This window comes from Alligator mississippiensis, chromosome 10 (genome assembly GCF_030867095.1).
Source record: "Alligator mississippiensis isolate rAllMis1 chromosome 10, rAllMis1, whole genome shotgun sequence".
Taxonomy (NCBI): Eukaryota; Metazoa; Chordata; order Crocodylia; family Alligatoridae; genus Alligator; species Alligator mississippiensis.
Window position 1 is genome coordinate 21,837,803 of NC_081833.1, and position 9,143 is coordinate 21,846,945.

Sequence of the window (9,143 nt, forward strand, 5' to 3'; positions counted from 1 at the left end):
CATCCCACACCACGATGGCATCTAAGCCTGCCTTACATATCTACAGGAACAAGATTACAACTCAGAATACATACCCAAAGATATTACTGACCTTATACACTTCATCCTCACACACAACAATTTCACTTTTAATAATCAACACTTCCTCCAGATGGTGGGAACAGCTATGGGCACTAAAATGGCCCCACAGTATGCCAACCTTTTTATGAGCCACCTGGAAGAAGACTTCCTCAAGAACTGCACCATCAAACCCTTGCTGTACTTACGATACATCGATGACATCATCATTTGGACTGAAAACCTACAATCTCTGATTGAGTTCCATCAGAAATTCAACAATCACCATCCCTCCATCCAACTTTCTCTAGAATACTCCAGCACCAGCATCTCCTTTTTAGACATGATAATCAGTATCCAGAATGATAAAATACAGACCACGTTATACAAGAAATCCACAGACAAACATACATATCTGCACAGAACCAGCAATCACCCTAAACACAGCAAAAAAGCTGTGATATACAGCCAAGCCCTCAGATACCACCGCATTTGCACTGAATGAGAACACCCGGGATTGCCACCTCACCAATCTTAAAAAGGCTTTCACCCAGCAAGGACACTCCTCCAGAGAGAGAGATCGCACGTTTGAAAGAGCCACCTGGATACCACGTGAAGAACTGCTGCAGTACAGAAGAAACCCCCTCACAAATCGCACCTCGATGGTTATGACGTATCACCCCTCCTTTGAACCTGTACGAAAAATCCTCAAACAATTGCAACCCATACTAGAAAGAGACCCTATTCTTAAAAAGATCTTCCCAGAGCCACGCATCCTAGCCTTCAGACAAGCACCGAACCTCGCTAACCTCATCACCAGAAGCAAACTTCCTCAAGCCCAGAACACATTGAATGGATCCAGACCGCGCCATGACAAGAAATGCAAAACCTGCCAACACATCTCCACCACCCCCACTATTACTACACCCCACAACAGAGCCATCAGCATCCCAGGATCTTACAGCTGCACCTCCAGAAATGTAATATACCTCATCCAATGCACCAAATGCCCTGATGGAAAATACGTAGTAGAGACCAAACAACAAGTGCGCACCAGAATGAACGCACACCGGAAATCTATCAAAGACAGAAATACCCAGTTACCAGTGGGGGCACATTTCTCACAAGAAAACTGCTCTCTCTCCAATCTCCCAGTCCTGATCCTCAAAGGAAACTTACACAACACTTCCCAGAGACGAGCCTATGAACTCCACTTCATCAACCTCCTGGATACTAAAAATCATGGACTAAATATAGACATTGGATTTATGACACATTATAATATGCCTGACAACTGACTCCCCAGCCCAGCCCAGCCCCTAGCTTCTTTACTTTTCATTCCATCTGGGAAGAGCACACACCAGCTGCTGAAACTTCCTTAGCCTGACGAAGGGTTTTTGAACCCGAAAGCTTGCTTAATAACTATTCTCCAACTATTTGGGTTGGTCTAATAAAAGATATTAGATTCACCCAAGGAACCTTGTCTGCTTACATCTGCATCATGAACTTCTACTTTCCCAGGTATTTATGTAGAAGAGGGATTCCCCTTAGTTGTACTCCATCCATTCTCTTCCCAAAAGGCTGGCTCTAGGGATGACTATTAGGACATATTACAGTTGCTAATAAGTTGGAACCTGCTAAATCAAAGGAGAAATGAGTTCAAGATTTGGGGCCCCTTAATAAGAAAGCTCCCTGCCAGATCTCCCCACATTCAAATCATATCAGCTCAAGCCTCTTAGCTATTGCAAGAGGAGAGAGGCATTCTTCCAGGGAGCCAAGTCTCATAGCACTGTATTTATAAACAAATGGGAAGCAATGAAAAAATGTGCTGCACTACATGCTTCACTGAGCAAATGGGCAACTAGCCACCTGAACCAGCTGCAATTTCTGGATGGCCTTCATGCATAACCCCAAACATATTGCAGTAATCTAGACTAAATATCCAAGTACTGTAACAATACAGTTGCCATCATGCAACATTAAAAGGCCTCTTTATTCTGTTTCACATCTGCAACCCCATCACTGAAAAGACTGTCCAAGAAATGGGATATGACGATACTAAGTCTTTGCTGAAGGAGATGGTTGAGGCCCAAACAGTCTGAAAGCAGGTGGGGTGCTTAGCAATGTGTCGCTTGAGCTGTTTAGTAATGATAGGCACACTGTAGATATTGTAAAATCAAATTGTAAATACATAACTTATTGAGTAACATCAGTTTACACAACCTGTACAAGCATATTCACAAGACAAGAGACTTCCAACCTAATTCAAAGAGAATACAGTTGACACTCGCAGCAGAGCAGTAAGCAGTTTGGATATTAAGGTGGGGCTTGAGAGCAGCACCCTTTGGACAGAAGGGACAGCATGGAAAAAGGTATGAAGCCAGAAGTGGAATACAAAACATAAATCAGGAGATATAGATATATATACAAACCAGGATGGCATAGGAGTCAAGGAAGGAGGCTTGACTCAAGTTGTTCAGGACCTTGCCAGTGAGAAGCTCAAACTTGAAAGCAAAGCCAGAAAAGTGGGTTAGAAAGCAGGTGCAGCATCCTGGGGGTTGGACCTAGTGAGTGCCTTCCCTAAGGTTTTTGCTCAGCACAGGACTTTCACTATTAGGAGTTTTGTCTGTATTCCCTACTGCCTTGGGTATCAGAATCAGCACATCCAGATTAGCACTATACTCTGGCTGGGCTAATTAGTCCCATGGAAGTAGAGTATGCTGGCCTAGGGAAAGCACCACACTGATTTGGCTCTACTGCTCCCAGTAACTGAGCTAGCTCTGCTCTCTCTGCATGGCATTGCATTGTGCTGCCTAGACATGTCTTTTTGTTATATATTTATTAACAAAAAAGGTGCGTTGTAGCTGTGAGATAAATATAACATACATTAACTGTTTCACAGTAGACACATAGGAAAGACAAGGCACTTTACTGTGAGGTAGGTGAACCAGGCAAGGTCAACCATTGGCAGGGGGTATGATGCTGATCTTGCCTAGCTATCCCAAGGCAAACACTGCAGGTGCCTTGGCTCTACTTAGAAGTTTACAGCAAGATACCTGGGGCAAGTCTGCTTTCTCTGTTAAAAAACAAGTGCACCTTTATGTCAGTGAGGGCAAAGCCTTTATTATACAGCTGCTAGTACTGCATCCAGTCTCTCTTTCTGAACACCTTTTCGTGCCTCAGTTTTTCCTTTAGCACCACTTGCACTGCCTGGGTCTCCTACTGATCTTTCTTTTGCTTCTCCTATCACTTGCATGTGTTACTGACTGACGTGAGCTGTAACCAGGGTACTGTGGTCATTTAAAGACTTACATATGGTATTTTCAAGTAGCACAGCTTGCTTCACATGCAGTCAAAGCTGTTGACTACAGTTTTCCCTGCATTAGGAGATACTACAGCTTTAAACTGTCTCTGGTAGAAATTATTAAAAAGGTATTCTTTCTCTAGCTTGCATACTCTACTTGCTCTGAAGTTAGTCGCTCAATACTCTGCCTGCCTTAAAAGTTGCAGAAAGTTGCCTCTGAAAGGGCTGACAATGAATAACAATTGAACTGCCTGATGCTCAAGCCCCTTGCCCACTTCCAAGCATGGCGCAGGTTAGTCTATTTATATGGAAATGCCACTTTTTCCACAGACTGCTATGTATATATTATTCAGAATCAAACAAAAAAAATAAAAGATATGGATTTGCAGATTTACATTTTTTGGAGATAAAATGTTCACAAACATTTTTATTCTGCAGGATGTGAAGAATCCTGGGTAAAGCTTTCTGACTTGATCGGCACCTGTTATACAAACAACATCAGATTCTCTTACTCCTTGTTTTTACTGTCTCAGATAAATTTCTCTTCTGCTCTGTTCATTGTCTAGTCACATTTTCAAGGGTTGCTATGAGAAAGACAGGTAAGATTTTTTTCCCCTGTAATTTCTCCATCTCACTTACAATTTTGGTGGCAATTTAACAGCTTTTTACAAATTACGTTTTTATCTTTTCTTGGTTATCATCATTGAGTAGAAAGACACATTTTTTTACCATACTTTTTCAGTTCTCTATTGTCCCTGCATTTAAGGAAAACTTCTCTATCTCCTTTTTTGTCCTTTGCTTCTGCTTTCTTATCCCTCAAGGGCAGCCTCGGAAATTTTAAGCTGTTTACTGACTATCACATGATCCAGTATAGTCTCTTCTTTTGGCAGTTTTGCAGAAACTGCCTCTCTCTCTCTTCAATTCCTTCCACCTAAATGACACCCTTTTCTCAATAAATTACCCTTTGTCTTTCAAAGTAATGTCTCCGAATGTGACATTTTGAATGTATAATAGTTGCATTCCAATGTATACTTTTATCAAGCATCAACCACAGGGCCAATAGAAACTCACTGGTGCAGAAAATCAAAAAATTTGCATATTTGGGCTTTATTCTCCCCCAAACAATTGTGCTGCATTCTGTAATTTCTGAGTTTTATTTTAGAACCATGATGAGATTTTTCTTTGCTCTTTCTTCTTTTCTTTTTGGCCAGGAAAACTTCCTCTCCCCCAAATACTGGTAAAATTACTCAGCTAGACTGAGTATGCTGCCAGGATGGGAAATACTAGCGTCCGCACAAATTCTCTATCAGTCTACAGTAAATGGAGTATTTTCATTGTTTGTCTCATTTAAAGTCAGAAGGTAGCAACTATGGAAGCTGGCCCAATCAGTCAACTCAATCCAGCATTTCTCCCAAGTGATTATCTTCAGGCATTTGAGTCAACTGTGTGTTAATCGACTGAATTGGTTGAACACAAGAAAACATTTCAATCACCATTTACATTTTGTTTAACTACATTCCCTCTTCTGTCCCATTTCATTTCATCCAGAAGACTGAATGGGCAGGATTCGCTGTAAGAAGAGGACATCTAAAATATGGCCAGATATTTGTAAAAGGCAAAATGTTTTAATTTACAATTGCATGCAGTCACACCGCAGACCCAATTATCACATAAAAGTTAAACACACTCAGGAACAAGCTCAGACTTCAATGACATCAAGGGAAAACCCCATGTGACTTCAAGGAGCTCCAAACTGGGTCTTCAATCAGGCAACAAAAATGTAGTTAGAACTCTGACCTTATATTTATTCATAGGAAAGCCACAAACTTTATAGCCCTCAAGTAAGGTAAAGAAATTTAAGAGGTAAATATGTTATAGTTACATCCAATTAAAGGCTTGTTGATTAAAAAATATAAAAAGGAACAAGTGTGAAGATCAAGACCAATGGATAAAACCTCAGTCAGCTTCTTTGGTTTCTGAGAGGCTAAAATTTCAACATATAGCAGTATGTCTCACTTTAATCATATATTTAATAATGATAATTTACTGCAGACCAAGACATTGTCACAAAAATAATTTGGGCAATAAGCAGTGTTGCTAAACCTCAAGCATTCAAAGATTATTTGTTTTTTTGAATCTTATGTTCTCAAAATAATGAATGTTACAGTCTTATTTGTGGTCTTCTGATTTCTGAACTTTTAAGGTGCACTAACTTGCTAATGGTTTCAATTTTTTCTCCATAACCCCAAGGACTAGAAACTTACTTAAGGATAGACAACAAAAAATAAAATAAAACAAACCCCCCCCTCTGCAAACAGAGAGAAATTTCTCCTGCAGTCTCTCAATTCCATAGGCTATGCTTTGAGAAACACACCGAAACAATCACCAGACTCATAATTTAAAAACAAAAAAAGTCATGAGCACTGGCAATAGTGAATAAGGCCCAGACCCCACAAACTGCTTTACATCGACAAAACCTAATTTGTTGTATGTGGGAAGCAGGGCAAATTAATACCTGCTCCCCTGTTTGTAGAGTATGCACTAGAGTCTCAGTCATGCCCTACCAAAACAAACATGATTAATAATAATGCCTTATATAATGAGGCTTATATAAACAAATACAGAATTAAACTACCAAGGAAAGCAATTGATGTATGGTGTTCAAACAAGATATCTCAAATTAGTTCAGGAAGAAGGAGTTTGAGAAGTCTCAAGAAAAAGAAAGCTGGAACGAAATTCAAATAAATAAAAAATAGGGAAGTATGTTGCACCAGATGGCTATTTTCTCTTCTTCCAATGTTTTATGTACTTGCTTACAGGAGACATGTGCCCTACAATAGTATTTAAAAAAAACCCAAACAATCTCTGTCTCAGAATTCAAATGGAACATTGATTTTGTAAATATTGCCATGCAATAATGAAAATGTTCAATTATTCTTGATGACACCCATGGCCTTGTTGAGTCTAAATGCTGGGCAGTAAAAACCTAGTAAAAACCTCATGCTGCTACATGGAAAGCATTGGTTTGGGAACAACAGCTTGGAGAATTCATATAATTCCTGGGTGGAAACATAAAGGAATAACTGGTTTGAGTGCTATTGGCTATTTCAGAAATAAATAAAACTCATGTCCTTCCAAGACTATATCAAAACTAAGTACTTCAGCAGTCATTAAGAGTGAGGGATCAAGGGATCAATGATTGGCAGTAGGAGGAAATGGCTATGACTCTGTACACAACAGAATCTGTGCTACTGAAGACTATTATAGCTAGCACATTTATAAGTGCATGTGCTCAGAACTAAAGAGATACACAAGAATCTGAGCCTACTGCAACAAATCCAAGGAGAAAAAGGAAAAGGGAAAATACTTGAGGGAAATTAGAAATGATTTCAAATCTTAAGGTAAAGCTTAGATTCTTCCTAAAGTCAACTGACAGCCCCAGAAAAATGCAACTGGCTGCTCTTCATACTATTATTCCTCCTCTTTTCCTGCATGTTGTGGCATCCTCTTTGCTCATTAAAGATTTGGTGAAATCCTGACCTCATGGATGTCAGTGACAAAACTCGCCTCCCAGTCAAAGGTGAAATGCTTGCTTACCTGTAGAAATCTTAAATAACTTCCAATTTCTCAGCGTCCTCACTGGTAAGAAGTGTTTTGCAGATGGCTTGCGAATATTCAACCAAAAAGCTGTTGCCTTGGTCGTCATTTCTGATTTTTCCCACCTGTTCTCCATAACTGGAATCAAGAAATTCCATGAAAATTTCCCCCTGAAAAAGGACATCTTATTGGGGCATTCAAGACAAAAATATTTGTAAGAAAAGTAATGTGGGGAGAAGAGAGCCAGACAATGCATAGACCCACATAGATGTTCCCCGCCTATTCTAAGACATAGGATGGAGAAATAGGGTGCGTCTACACGAGATGCTACACTGCTGTATATTGTTGCTACAGCAATGTAGCATCACCAGGCATAAACCATGATGGTGATGCTACTGTGCAGTAGCAGTTAAAAATAACTGTGCGGTGATGGGACTGTGCAGGAACACTGGTAACAACCGCACAGTCCGGTGCACATGTAGACATACGCAGAATGGTGCAACTCAAGCATGCCATCTTTATATACTGTAACCAGTGGGAAAATATATCAGTCAGGGAAGGCAAAACAAAGCCCCTAGCTACAAGTTCAGTTTGAGTCCCCTGCTGCAGGATGACTTCATTAACATACTGGAAGCTCACATTTAACATTGTTGAAATGCACAAGTCAAGTAAATAACAACCCCTCTCCTCTGCTTGCTACCCTGGCTTTCTTTAACTGACAGGTTTCTTGAAGCACTGCAGAGTAGGGTTTTGAGGAGTTCTGGGTGGCCATTCCATTCTTACGCTGTAGCACAGACAGAGCAGAGGTGCTTATGTGGGAAACTGATAAAGGAACAGATATTTTTCGCCCAGCATGAAGCAAACAGATTGGAAATCTCTGCAGAAGTTGTCAAGATTGAGTCCCCAAGTACTGTAGCTTGGGACTATCCTATTGCATCCGTTCACCTTCTGTCTTCCTTCCAAGCACTAGACAAGCCAAACATTATTTTATAATCCCGGCATCTGGCATCCAGCTCTCAGCAAGCCTCTAAGCCTGTCACCGTAAAGATAAATGAGCACATTTCAGTGGCCGACTTCATAAAAGTATATGAAAAGTAGTTAACAAAAGGGTATTTCACAATGCCAGTAATGTAAATGCAACCTCTGAGATAACTAATTAACTGAAGCAGCAATAAAAAGGGGAAGCAGCTTCCCATCTGTGGAAATAGATGTTATTTTATGGAGGTTCTAATTAGTTATGCCCGGTCCTGCAGTTTACTTCATTTCATCAGGAAAATGCTTATATGCTAGATGCTGCCGACTTCACAAATAACAGTTCTTTCGAGCTAAACTGGGAGGCATAATGAAGCCAGGAGGGAAAAGAAGCTTCATTTTGGAAGAGCCTCACACTAGGCCCTTGAAAGTGATATCCTTTAGTCGCTCATTTTCATCTGTGGCAAGAAAATCATGCTTTTAGCTGTGTCCAAGTAGCAAAAAAATGTGAGGGGATGCATTCCAAAATCCAGTGGCAGCTTTGCCTGGATCTCCAGCAGAGAGCAGCAGTGAGTCTTTTCAAGATGCAAAATCCAGGGTTAAGAGCAAATTGAACCAAGGTTTCAGTGAAGTTCTCTAGTTTGTAGGAGGACAAAGTTTTTTGGGTAAATCTGATATCTTTTATCAGACCAACAAAATAGTTGGAAAAATTCTTCTTTGCAAGCTTGCAGGTACAAACACCCTTTGTCAGGCTGAGGAAACATCTGCAGTCGACCTGTGCTCTTCCTGGATGCAATAGAAAAGAAATCAGAGGCCAATATGCATGGGAGAAAGTCAATCAGTGAAAATGCAAATTGAGGTAGTCAATGGGTGGGGCGGGGGGAGGGAAAGGGGAATGTAGGCCTGGTAATAAGGGGATGATCTAATCAGTGACCTAAGAATTGAAGGGAAGTTGGGTGACAGTGACCACGAGTTGATCACTTTCACTGTGCATCGCAAAGCTGGCAAGTCAGTCAGCAATGCAGTAGTCCCTGGCTTTAGGAAAGCTGACTTTCATAAGCTCAGGAGGCTTGTTCTTGAGACCCTGAGAGGCCATGATCTCACAGGGAGGGGAGTTCATGATGAGTGGTTGCTCCTTAAGGAAGCGATCCTAGAAGCACAGGGGGAGTCCATCCCAATTCATAGGAAAGATGGTAAAAGGACTCAACAACCC